The following is a 13169-nucleotide window of genomic DNA, read 5'->3' on the forward strand; positions in this document are numbered from 1 at the left end:
TCTTTTGCACTCGACCCAAAGGGTGTAGATAAAGAGTTTATGCATGGGACATGGTGCTCAGTTGGAGCTATATAATTTCCCATATTTTCCATTTTGAACCTCATATTTCTTTACTTAAGTTTCACACCTGCAATGTTCGCAAATATAATGTATCGATCAACTTGTCTTTCAATGAGAATTATTCCAATCAAAGTTTTCATCTTTTAATACGAGAACAAAGCTTGCAAGTACTATTTTTTCTTACCTATAGTATGACTGGGGTTTGAATCATCTATCCAAATTCCTCTAGTAACTTCGAGTTTGAAAGTGCACGTCTATATCTAGCTACCATGTTTTCTAGCATTTGAATATCACCACAAATATCAATGGGAATGGCTAATTTTAATGCTTTATCAATCTCCCAGGATTTTTGTTTGGCACTATTGTGACCCTTGGACTCTCAACCACCCCCGTCTTCTCTATATTCTAATGCACTGATGTTTCACAGTGACTAAATGAGAGGGGTTTGTCCAAAAATAGCCAACACACATTATACTATCAAAGGAACACCAAGGTCCAAATCCATATTGGAACCAGAAGAGATGAACTCTAGGATTGTCAACCAAACTAAGAGAAAATTTGGAATAAGAGCTTGAAATGGAAAACACTGAAAACACTTATGGTTTGACTACGACGACTGCTAGCCTACCCCGGTGTTCAAGATCAAACTCTAACTAACCTTAGATCCCACAATTAAACCAAAACATCGAAGAAATAAGCTAGGTCTCATTACCATCACTCGGAATTATAGGAAATCCATTGAACTAGACCCTAATAAACAAAACAACTACAAGATAGAGGTGTCTCAAGAAGTTGTGAATTACCCTTGAGAAAGTGAGGTCCACCTTCTGTGTGCAAGGAGTGGAGGATGTTCCAAGAATTTCATAAATGATGACTACCCTCATACCTCTGCTCCCCTCTATCAGTGCAAGCTTGAGGTTTCAATCCCTTTCTCCTTGTACTAATTTTCTGAGACGCTTGACATGGTTTTTTAGATTTCTTATAATACAGAGATATGCTTGGTACATATGACTTTTCAGGCCCTCACTTAAAGTTGGGAATCCACCACTATTATTAAACCAATTACAATTATCCCTTATGTTTAAAGCTCCAATTTCCCAAATTACATACCCAAATATTCAATCATTGATAAGGGATTGATTCTCCACAAGGAAATCACTTAACTAGTATTGTCGGTCCCCCCTATGGCTTCCTTTATCAATCCACCAATGCTCCTTAATAGATTCAATTTGCATGGCGGTGGCCAAGCCACCCCCATCCATTAATGTTCCCCCTGTCATTCAGTCACCAGAGACGTGGATAACCACACCACCATTGTTCTTGAGCCTCATCCACATCGGGGATAAATTGTGTCTTTATTAGTATACTTTTATGTTTATTTGTGTGTGTTTGTTTTTGCGTGCATAGAATAAATATAAAAACATGGGATAAAATATTTCTATTTATATACTGACACTAAATTAGTTTTTTTATCCATATTTTTAAAATGTTAAATGTTACATGTCATATTAATAATTCAAGAAATTACAAATGACTCTCATGGCTTGAATTAAAAGATATAAGAACTCTCTCTCTCTCTCTCTCTATATATATATATATATACAATATTTTATCTATCATTTATTGAAATATTTTTCCTTATTAATGGTTTTTTATATGTAATGTATCTACACATCTCCTTTACAATAAAATATGAAATATGGACATTGAAATATTTTCTTCATAGCAGGCATAAAAACACACACACCGCATGTGAAGTGAAGAAATAACAGATTACACATCTCCCTCATAATTAAAGTATAAAGTAATTATAAGCCAAATTAGATATATTTTTTTAATTTTCGATGGCATTATCTCTGTAGATAAAGCTATGTAGAATTAAGGTGAAAATTAAAATATTTTATTTGTAAAAAAAAACATTTTAATTTTTTATTACTATTTTTTAATTTGTGGATGTCAATTTTATTTTATTATTTATAATTTTAGGGGACAATATCCTTCCATTGGACTATAGAATACCATTTAAAATAATAATATTTATTTTAAAAAAATATTACACCACATTAAAATAAAATATATTACTACTATAGCTTAAACACATTTGGGTCACGATTTTTGAAACCATAAATTAACCCAAATTTTTACGCAAACTAACATATTTGAAAAAACGTTAACCAATCTATATTATGCATCATTATTAAATATACTAAAATAATATTCACAAAACAATATTTAATTTATTGATTTTGTTTTTAAAATTACTCTAAATACTATTATTGATACTATAATAAATTATTGCCCCCGCTAAAATTTACTATACATTTTCTCTAATAATAACATCTAAAAAATGATATTAAAATTTTCAATTTAAATAAAAGTTATTAATTATTTTCTAGTTTATACTTAAATTATAAATTTAATACTTGAATTGTGCTTTCATATTTTTTTAGGGATTAAAATAACTGAAATTTACAAAATAAAATCATATAAAAAAAATATGATTTTGTAGCTCATTATCATTTATAATAAAATAAAAAGAAAATTTCATTTAAATTTATTCTTATTGGTTAATAATGATTTATTAATTTATAATTTAACCATTGATCTTGGGTTTGATTTTTTTAGTGAGTATTACAAAATGAAATCATAAAAAACAAATAGAAATTACTCGTTATAAAATAAAATAATAATAAAAAATGGACTTGATTTCCAACGAACACACTCGAACTGTCATATATGGTTAATTTTCTTTCTCCTGACATTTCGACATCCGGAGAGGGACCATATTAAAATTCTCCAATAGTTGGTGTGTTTGCGGTCGTCTTTATAAATATACATAGTTGCTACTGTACATCATGCGGGGAAACCGTCAGTACAATAAAAACGGTGAGTGAGTGGGCAGTGCTGCGATTTGTCGACCTTTCTTGTCTGAGAGGCACTGAAAGCAGACACCGAAAGTCCAGAGATCATATATAGAAACATTCAGAGGATCCATGGCTTCCCAGGGCGATCAGAAGAAGGATAAGCCCAGATTGTTTGGAGTGGATCTAACCATATACGAACACCCAGCATCGTCATATTTAGCAGAAGAAACCCGCGCAAACAAGCAAGGTCATCAGGAGGTGCCAGAGCTAGTGGCTTCTGCTTCCAAGAGCACAAGCACCGCTCAGTGCCCTAAAGCCCGCGTCTACCATTGCTGCTATTGCTCGAAAAAGTTCTACAATTCAAAGGCACTGGCAGGCCATCAGAATGCCCATAGAAATGAGCGAACTGCAAGCAAATCGAATCCGATTTTTAAGAGCCCGCCAACTAACAGCTTTCAGTATCCTCCTCTTGTAGGGCAGCAGCACACTTTCAACCCCAGAGTTTCTCACAAGTTTGAGCTGCAGAGAGTTGACCTATCAAATTATCGGCCTCACTTCGAGCAGTCGCCGTCCAATCTTCACGGAGAATTTTCATCAAGTTCTCTATCTACTGCAAAAAAGGCCAGAAATGACATCGAATTGGTGTCCAGCTCAGTATCGTCTTTGGAAAGGCCCAGAAATGGCCTCGAATTGCCGTCAAGCTCTTTTCCTTGTGTGAAAAGGGCTAGAAACGAAGATTATCGGCCCAATCTTCACGGAGAATTTTCGTCCAGTTCTCTTTCTTCTGTAAAAAGGGCCAGAAATGACATCGAATTGGTGTCCAGCTCTTTATCTTCTGTGCAAAGGTCCAGAAATAGCGTCGAATTGGCGTCAAGCTCTTTGCCTTCTGTGAAAAGGGCCAGAAACGAAGATCCTTGGCAGCATAACACAACTGATAATACAGAACATGCCGAGCTTGACTTGTCTTTGCATCTTTGAATCGTTCAAAATCTTATATTCTTTGATTACGTTATGGAACATTCTATTTAAAATTTGAGCTTCCATTCCATTACCCAGAATTGCCATGAACTCTATACAGTGCGGTTGAACGTATTCTTTGTTATGATGATATACTAAGTTTACATCATAACCATATTCTTCATATCATATAGTCGGCTTTGCCATATATTCACTAGCATGGGGCACTTGGATTTGAGAATACTCCGTCCCGTAGATTTCTCGGAGTTTTGCCCATTAAAAGTTTTATCGTCCTATAGATTTCTCTGAGTTTTGCCTATTAAAAGTTTTATCGTCCTATAGATTTCTCTGAGTTTTGCCTATTAAAAGTTTCAACTGAATATTCAATGTAGATAATTTTAAAGATTGCCTTTCTATATTGTATTTGTATTAAACAATTCCAAATTTGAAATATATATTGGATTTCCTTTCAGCAATCCTAGATGGTTAATATGATATTGGTTAGTTAATATGATATTGGTTATTTTCAATTTTCTTGATAAATAATACGAGGTTGAGTGTAGATTTAGCTGAGCTTTGAAAGTGTCCACCAAATCTCTATTTATTTTGGATAAGTTTGAAAATTGCTATCAATTTAGCTTATTTTACCTTATTTTGAAATGAAATGTCATATTTACATAGACTGGTTTATGAAATAGTTTCCTTTAGATTTGTTCACTCGATACTTTTTAAAGTAAATTAGAAATTTTATCTTTCTATTTATATGAAATTATAATCGTCAATATGAAATTATAATCGTCAACACTTTTAGCCTGCTCTGTTAGATCAAGTAAAACTTTTTAGTCAACACTTTTAGCCTGTTCCAGTAGATCAAGTAAGATAATTTCAACCGTTGTTCTGCACAATAAAATCAAGAAAGCCGGGAAAACTTTTACTCTCCACTTCACATCTGTGCGCCGAGCTTCCGGCGGAGTTCGTGGAGTTTGTGACACCCTAACTGAAGATAACATCAGCGGTCTTTCCAAATTCCTACATTGGTGATGCTTTCGAAGCAAAAATCTAGTGGCCTTATCTCCGTGTATCCGGTGGAAGAAAGGTGAGAGGTAGTTGACCAAGCTCTGGATCAAGTATCTGGAGGCCACTCTGAATCAAGATGTGGAATACTTCGACATTGATGCATGGACGGGCAACATCATGAATACTATCGGCAGCGACATTGTGGCTGTTCAGGATGCTATCAGTGAGAAGGTCAGTTAATCTTTTTCTATGTTCTCAACGGTTTCAATTTATGTCAATGGAGACAGCCAAAATGAACTGGTGTGTCTTACAAATGGTTAATTGTTTACTTAGCGTATGTTTGTTTGCTTGACCTTTTCCTTTTATCAGTCTACGACTGGTCTTAAAGAACTCATGAACACCCTTCCATTCCCCTGCTGCTCCTCTCTTTGGGGCCTTTTGAAATTGCTTATAAATCTCCTCTCAAGATTAGATTCTGGAAATTTCATTAACTTTGATGTAATTCGGTTCGCAGTTGGGCAATTTCATCCATTACATCTCTTGCAGTGGTGCGATTGATAGCCTTGTTTGGAGTCGTTCATACCATAACGATAACCAAGCTTTCCTCCAAGAGTCACGATGCATATGCAGAGGCTGGTAACATTGCAGAACAGGTGCTGAATTGTTTGATATAATCAACTCCCTTTTCTAGCGAGGAATGGGGCTAAATCTAACTCAATTCAACTTGTAGGCCTTGGCACAAATTTGCATGGTTTTCTCATTCGTAGGCGAGGAGAAAGTGCTGAAAGCGTATTCTGCGTCTCTATGTGTGGCTCAGAAGATTGGATATAAGAGTGGTCTGGTAAACCGATTTGGGTTGGGGTCAACTTATTGGGTGATATTTTTCTGTTACGCTTTGCTTCTATGGTATGGAGGATGGCTTGTGACGCACCATGATACAAATGGAGGATTGGCCATATCTACTATGTTTTCAGTCATGATTGGTGGATTGTATGTAGTATACCCAATTGCCTGTTTTCTCCTGTTTCTCCACAATTTGATTTGTAGGAAGTGATTTTACAATTTGAATCTGTTGTTGCAGAGCATTGGGGCAAGCAACTCCTAGCATGACAGCATTTTCAAAGGCAAAATCTGTTGCTGTGAATATATTTGGAACTATTGATCACAGGCCCAAGATTGATCAAAACTACTCTGCTGGAATTACTCTGCCCGCAGTCACAGGCCATGTCCAGCTGCGAAACGTGAGTTTTGCATATCCCTCTAGACCAGAGATACCCGTTCTCAGCCGTTTCTCATTGAACATTCCCGCAGGAAAAACAGTAGCTATGGTTGGTCGAAGTGGGTCGGGAAAGAGTACTGTAGTTGCTTTGATCGAGCGCTTCTATGACCCCATTGAAGGTATTGAATACATGATTTTACATGGCATTTTCATACCCTGAACTCCAGTTTTTATTTTAATGAATTGCTTCTCAAAAGTACTGTGTTTTTAATTTCTGTGAATAAAGGTCAAGTGCTACTTGATGGGTTTAACATCAAAACTCTGCAATTTAAATGGCTTAGACAGCAGATAGGGCTTGTGAGTCAGGAACCGGCATTGTTTGCAACAAGCATTAAGGAAAACATGCTATCGGGAAGAGAGGATGCAACCCAGGTGGACAGCAGATAGGGCTTGTGAGTCAGAAACCGGCATTGTTTGCAACAAGCATTAAGGAAAACATGCTATCGGGAAGAGAGGATGCAACCCAGGTGGAAATGGAGGAAGCAGCCAAAGTTGCAAATGCACACTATTTTATCACAAAGCTCCCCGAAGGATATGACACTTAGGTATGTGCTGCTTGTTGTAATAACTGAAAATTCTCCGTTGGAGAGATGATTGATTAGTTGTAAGTTGATTGTTTGTTGCAGAGATGGTTTATTAGTTGTTTGGTGATTATGCTTGTTTCCTTGCTCAGTTTTCCAGTCGCTCTTTATGACTTGTGTGTGTGAATAACAACAGTCTGATATGTTTACCTTGTCATCCTAGAATACCTTCTCCCACTATCAAGTCTCCTTCCCTTCCCTTTCTAACCCAAATCCCCAGGAGTTGAACTATATATCTATGGTTTATAGCACTTTTCTTCCATCTCACTGTTCCTTTTCTATATGTCAGAGTTGATAGTAGCCATGGTTATGATTTGTACTAAGTTGGGTCTGCAACTCTAGGTTGGTGAACGAGGTGGCCAACTATCAGGCGGACAAAAGCAACGCATTGCAATAGCCAGAGCGATGTTGAAGAACCCGACCATACTAGTTTTGGATGAAGCAACCAATGCTCTGGATTCTGAATCAGAAAAACTTGTTCAGGAAGCCCTTCACAAGTTCATGATAGGAAGAACAATAGTAGTTGTGGCACATCGTCTCTCAACCATTAGGAAGGCTGATCTGGTGGTAGTTGTTCAGTAGGAGAGCATTTTGGAGATGGGGACTCACGATGACCTTATCTCAAAAGGGGATGATGGGGCTTATTCAACATTCATCAGACTCCAAGAAACTACCCATGGGCTTGGTAACAATGCAAGAAAGAGCAGTGCCAGGTAAAGGTTTTATCCCACTATATTAATTCAATAATGGCACATTGTGGTTAACCTATGCAATAGTTTTCCCTCTAAAAGTTTATAGAATTGTAATTGTTTTGTTTCTCCCATAAATCCTCTCGCCTTCTTTATAAAATTGTAATTTTTTTGCAGTCCCATAAATCCTTGGGGCCTTCTCTATAAAGCTGTAATTATAATGCTTATCCTCAGCTTCTTCTTCATAAAATCTCGCCTTCTTTATAAAATTGTAATTTTTTTGCAGTCCCATAAATCCTTGGGGCCTTCTCTACAAAGCTTTAATTATAATGCTTATCCTCATCTTCTTCTTCATAAAATTATACTTGTTTTGTTCATCCTTAGATTAGCAGTTTGTGAAATTATTGTTGTTTTGTTTGTCTATAGATCGTGAGAGTTTTCTTTGGAAAATTATTTAGTAGCTGCCATGTTTTTCTAGTTTTATTACAGTGAAAGATTTTCCACCAAACTGTTTGGATGCCTTTTCATACAATCCTTCATTTTTTTTCCTCAAATTATAATGGTTTTGTTCGGTCCAGAGATAAATCTTTTTTCTTAAATTGTAGTTGTTTTGCTCCTCCCATTAACCCTTATAGTGTTTATTGGTACTTTAGATTTTACTGTGTAGAAGTTTATAGACTTTTACATTTTGTCACATTCTGAATGACCCACTCATTCATCACCAAGATAGAAAGGAAACTTGTTTTGTACCTTCCATAAATTCTCAGTGTTTATCAGTTTGAATGATCCAGTGAAGAAAGGGGAAATAGAATGAACATAGATTTGTATTCTCGTTTTGATTTTTTATTTGTTTTCCCATTTCCAGGCCCTCCAGCGCAAGGAATTCTGTGAGCTCGCCCATAATTGGAAGAAATTCTTCTTATGGCTGATTTCCCTATTACAAAAGGCTTTCAGACTTCTCAACTTCTGATTTCTGCACATCTATCGATGTCAACTTAGCACACAAAACAGAGAAAGTACCCTTCATAGAGCAGGCAGGGTCATAATAGATAAACTTGATTTTAAAAAAATCTTTATACACAACTTAATATTTAAATTTTAAAAAATCCCTATTAAATTTCAATCAAAATTGATAGAAAAGAAAAAAATGCCAAGAAAAAGACAAAAATTTCTACTGATTTTATGTTGCAGAGATAAATAAAAGGTTTATTTGTGCGGGATCTCAACCAATTAACATTTCATTGAGTATATATCTACAAATCAAGGATTTTGGGATCAAATACCACAAAGCAATTCTATCCTTGCTCTTCAAATTCCTTCAAGCTTTTGAAAGTAAAACCAATGAATTATCAATATAATTTTACAATAATAAAAAACAATTAGAAGGCCTTTAGCCAGCTCAAATTGCTCATCCGTTAAGCTTGAACCAACATCTCTTTTAGAGAAATTCAACAATTCTAATTTAATAATCCTATCGGCCTCTCTTTGTACCTTTTGGGACAATTGCTAGTTATATACTTGTCCATTTATTTTATTCTTAAATTCATATGGATGTATTTTGTAAGGAAAAGAGTTAAATATTTCTTACTATTTAATATTTAAAAACTTGCAATATTTATCTTTTTATTAATTTAGAATATTTTAAACTCCTATATGTGCCTTTGTATAAAGACTTGTATAGAGGGTCATGATCTATTTCTTCTTCATCATTGGAATGAAGAGGAGCCTTTGGAGTTAAATTTGGTTGATCTGCTTGGGCTTCAATATTCTCACCTTCTTCCTCTGAAACATTTATTACTTTGAAGCTATTTGTGGAAATGAGAGGATGCCTAGATTCAACCTTACATGTCCGCTGGTTTTTACTTACGTGCTTCTTATGTTTCCTTTTCCTAGTGCACATTCTCTTTGCTCATTATTAAGAGGATGCTTTGGAGAGCTTTGAGCCCCTAAAGGTTTTACATATATTTTTGCAAAGTGCCCATATGCATGGCATACATTTCATTTATAAGGAACCTACTTTTAGTCCATGACTTGGAGATCAGACCAACCATCTAGATTTAGCTAAATTTTCTAGGGAGACCTTTTGACAAAAACAATTCCCACACATATTTAGGGACAAGAATAATTGTGCCCATTATCGAAATCATAGGATATAAATCAACCCATTTTACCTCCAATTTCCTTAAAAATACCTTCACCTCACCAAACGAGAGGGATAAATGGAAATCTAATCTACATAAGTTTAGATGAGATTCCCATCATAAGATTAAATTCCAAAGATGAATGTGTGAGAAACAAGCCTTTTTTGCCCATGAACTAGGGATTCGACTTATAAATCACTCTATATCTTCCTAATTTTCAAAGAGAAATACATAATACCCATTTCCAACATAAAAAATACATTGTGATTCATGATTTGCCTAATTGTAAATCATGATTTGCCTAATTGTAAAGACCCAATTTTCAAAATCTTCAAAACATAGCCACAAACCCGTGAACCTTCCCATTAACCCTTTTCCCTTAAAGAGCACCACATTTTCTTCCATTTAGGACATAAGCTCCTGATTCAGAGACGGGTTTTATTTTCCCTTCTTCACAAATTTAGTTGGGGCTAACATTATGGACGAACATTTCTAATAAAGGCACCCATAGATGATCACAGATAACATGAGTAGGTCCCTCTTCAAAGTGTAAAGAATGTAACTAAACAAATCCATGGGTATCACACTACCTACAAATAGAGAATTAAAGCTTTAGTATCTCACAATACCTCGAAATGACGACAAGTGTTTCACCGCAAAATACAGAGAGCACAATGAGTAAAGCCAAGGGATCTCACACATTGGCAAAAAATGAATAAAACATGCAAAAATGAATGTTCTATGATAAGTAGGGATCCTAAAATACCTCGCCCCTCATGCAAGAAAAATTTCATTTTGTGTTTAGGGAAACACTAGTTGGAGAGGGATGGACATAGAGCACATCTGCTCCATTTTATATGATCATTTCTTTTAAAGTACATATTATTACTTCATTAAATATTAATAATATTTTCCAAGAACTCCAGTGGCCTTGCAAACACTTACTTCGAACATACTAATAGCTTAATGAAATAATACGGAAAGAGTGTTATTATTATTATTTATAATTTCAAAGAAAAGAGTAAAAAAAGCCATATAAAAATTCTCTTTTTTTTTTTAAATATCTATTCAAAATTTAACTTATTTTATATAGGAGGGAACTTATATTTAAACATTAGAGTATTTTAATCATGCCCTATATTGAGAGAAGACAAAGAGATCATGTTAGCAAGGCTAACTCATTAATAAATTAGATATTTCAAACTCCATATTATTTATATCATCACCATTTTTCTTGTTCTAAAATTAAAATAGAAGAGCTTTAATGTGGACACAATTATTAACCTTATAGTAATCTATGATATTGGATAAATTATTGTGTTGTCAAAGAATTCTATTTTTCTAAATAAAGAGAAAGGCTTGTGAGAATACTCAAGAAAATCATGTAAAAGATATAATTGTATTATAATGAAGTCACTTTTATATCATGGGTTTTATCCACGTTTATGTCAATAATGAAGTTTTTTTTCCTGTAAGTGCACTGTAACTTCTTCTTTCAAATATTATCTAACTATGATTTTATCAGTCATTATATGGACATTATTTCTTTCAAATATTATATAACTATGATTTTATCAATCACTATATGGACATTATTTTACTATATTAATTAAGATTAGTGTCAAGTCTAACACTTGTTCTTAAGGCTTATGGTATAACTAAGAACATTGACTAAACCATTCCCTAGATACTTCACTTTGACAAATATTTCTTGAACCACGTAGGGATCCATCACAATATTACATAAGCCCTGTAAAGGTGTAGCTACCAATCTAAATTCTCAATTTCTCATATTCCACCTCCGTAAAATCTTGAATTCATGGCATAATTAAGAACATCAGATAAATCCATTTTTAGATGCTTCTATTTGACAATCATCGGTTGAACCAAGTAGAGCTCTATCACGATATGACATAATGCTTGTATAGGGAAACTAACACTGTAAATTCCAAGGTTATTGGATTCCACTTTGCTAAACTCTTGAATCATGGATCTCCTCGATTAAATTACTGGATAACAAACCACATGCATCCTTCATAACCCTGTTAATAAGTAATAATTCCCAAAATCCATAAATTGTCGAAACTATTTGGGAAACAATACACATTGATGATCACCTACAAATGATCCCTTCCTTTCTTGATAAATTTGGACCTTTTAAATCATGAAAAAATCATATATTATTATTTTCCCCTACTTTTATTGGGGATAGTGCTAAAGGCTTCCTTGCAACATCAAAGAAGGCTAAGAGAAGGTCAAATATCAGATATTCCTATGGAATTATCTCAATCTATCAAGTCACCTCAACTCTTACCCAATTTAAAGTGTGTCTAGTTCTCTAGGAAGATATTATTCTCTAGGAAGATATTTTGGATGGATTCCCTCTATTCATGTCAACATTACATCTCTTGAAAATAGACAACAAAATACTAATTGTTGAAACAAATCCATTTTCAAAAAGTAATCCTACTAAAAATAGAAAAACTTTTGAAAACTAAATATCTCTTTTCTATAATTTCTAAGATGAAGATAAATCTAATGTAACCTCTATTTCTACCATCTCCCCCTTTTGGTAATTAAATAAGTCTATTGATATGCCTATGTACTTCAATATGGATTTAGAAATATATATCTATATATATATATATATATATATATATATATATATATATAGTATTTATTCTGGTGTCTTATATAAAATGGAATACTAATGCTACTTAGAATTTTAAAATCTATTAGAAAATTTTGATAATAATAAAACGATTATGAATCCTTTATCTTTCGAAATTAGATTTATTCATGCATCATGCTAAGTACATGACAGGCTATCAATAAGTTATGGTTAATGGAAACATGTGACAACCTACTAATTACAAGTGGAGAGATTATGTTGAGATATAAGTAGTGAATATGCACTTCCATTCCTTCACTGATATAGCCTATTAGTTATTTTAAGGTGTAACCATACGGTGTAGAAAATTCTCTTAAGTACTAATGGAATATGATTATTCAGATATGGTAACTTGATAACCATGGCATGAGTAATATTGGTTTCTTAGCTTTCAAACAATGTTTTAATTATCATTAAATCAAAGGTGCATATTTTAATAATAATGGCTTCCTTATGTTCCTCAATAGTTGAAACTTCTATACTTTTATTCCTCATGGTTCCTTCGTAGACTAGTTATTTACATTTATTTGGTTAAATAATTCTTTGTGAATTCAATTCCTATCCTTACTATTACAAACATTGTTTCACTCTAGTTGCATTTCAACTTAATTCATATTTACCTTTGCTACAAAAAATAAATCATATGGTTAACCACTAGGACCTTGATAAACATTCAAACCAATACAATGTAATGAATTGAAACATCACGAATTTATCTTCTTATTTTAATATTAATATAAGTTGCAATCAACTCATTCTCCCAATATTTCCACTCTAATGCCATATTATTTTTCCAAATGTGTAACAACCTCTGGTTGATTTTCCATGAAAATAAAATAATAAACAAGGTCATGGGACACATATTATAAGATGAATGGTGGGAAACCGTTATAGTGGGAATCAATTATGG

General features: G+C 33.9%; 1 pseudogene; it reads left to right on the plus strand.

The window, feature by feature from the left end:
• The first annotated feature begins 3053 nt into the window (after positions 1-3053).
• The window catches only part of LOC149202762 (ABC transporter B family member 1-like), a 50657-nt pseudogene continuing 40541 nt past the window's right edge, over positions 3054-13169 (plus strand).

This window comes from Pinus tabuliformis, chromosome 2_1 (genome assembly GCF_031772625.1).
Source record: "Pinus tabuliformis cultivar Carrire ecotype Pingquan chromosome 2_1, CPIR1, whole genome shotgun sequence".
Classification (NCBI taxonomy): Eukaryota; Viridiplantae; Streptophyta; class Pinopsida; order Pinales; family Pinaceae; genus Pinus; species Pinus tabuliformis.